This window comes from Mus pahari, chromosome 2, assembly GCF_900095145.1.
Source record: "Mus pahari chromosome 2, PAHARI_EIJ_v1.1, whole genome shotgun sequence".
NCBI classification, from domain to species: Eukaryota; Metazoa; Chordata; class Mammalia; order Rodentia; family Muridae; genus Mus; species Mus pahari.
The window spans coordinates 103529387-103530535 of record NC_034591.1 but is presented as its reverse complement, the minus strand read 5'-3'; the positions used below and the strand labels follow the sequence as shown (position 1 = coordinate 103530535).

The window sequence follows — 1149 nt, the reverse complement described above, 5'->3', positions numbered from 1 at the left end:
CCAGAGGTCCTGAGTTCAATTCCCAGCAACCACATGGTGGCTCACAACCACCTGTAATGGGATCTGATGCCCTCTTCTGGTGTGTCTGAAGACAGCTACTGTGCACTCACATACATAAAATAGATCAGCCAGGGCTAAACAGAGAAACCCTGTCGCAAAAAACAAAAACAAAACAAAATTTTTTTAAAAAGATTAAAACAAAAATCATTTACATATGATCTAAGTGAAATTTCGATCAAAAAGCTCTTCTCTCCCTGACACCCACACAGCCACAGCCACTTCAGCACATGTCTGTTGCGATGTCCACTACCTACATTAAGTTGAGGAGTCCACAGGTTATGATTTATCTAATACTCCCCCATGCTCTGCCAATGTTTAAAGAGAAATGGATGACTGGAGCGAGGTAAAGCAACTTATTTTATCTGCTTGAAGGGCTGGGATGAAGAAAGCAGAAATCCATCCCAGGAGCAACTGAGGAAAGAAAGTCACCAGGGAACCGCTCGCTCGCTCGCTTGCCCCATCCCCTGGAGCCGGGAGGAGGCCAGATGAATGGATACTGAACCTCTGGGCAAGCCTGAATCACTTCCACTCCCTGTCCTCATCCAGAGGCTTTATAAAATAATATTTGAGCCTGAACAAATGTCACTAACACCAAGAATAACTGAAGGCACTGCACATACAGACAGGTGCAGGGGGTTCTGAGTGGCTCCTTTAGAAAATGACAAGTTCACATGAAGCAGTTCTTTTCTTTCTTTTGTGGAAACAGGTTATCACTATGTAGCCCTGGCTGGCCTCAAGCTCTCAAAGATCCACCTGTTTCTGTTTCCCCAGTGATGGATTAATGGTATTTCCTACCAAGTCCTCAACATTTAAATTCTAAAATCCTGCCAGTGGTGGCACATCCTGTAATTCCAGTGTTTGAGAAGCTGAGCCAGGAGGACCCAGAGCTCAGTACAAGATGGGCTACACAGTGACTCTGCACTGAAAAAACACACAAACTGTGGCTTAGTGGTAGACGGTTTGGCTAAAAAAGTTAGAGATTCTATGTCTTTTTTTTTTTTTTTTTTTTTAGGTTTTTCGAGACAGGGTTTCTCTGTGTAGCCCTGGCTGTCCTGGAACTCACTTTGTAGACCAGGCTGGCCTCGAACT

At 44.4% G+C, this 1149-nt stretch overlaps 1 long non-coding RNA gene across 1 annotated transcript in view; it reads right to left on the bottom strand.

Annotated features, from left to right (window-relative positions):
• Window positions 1–1149, bottom strand: part of LOC115063409 — a 23367-nt gene that overhangs the window by 21596 nt on the left and 622 nt on the right. The window lies entirely within an intron of this gene.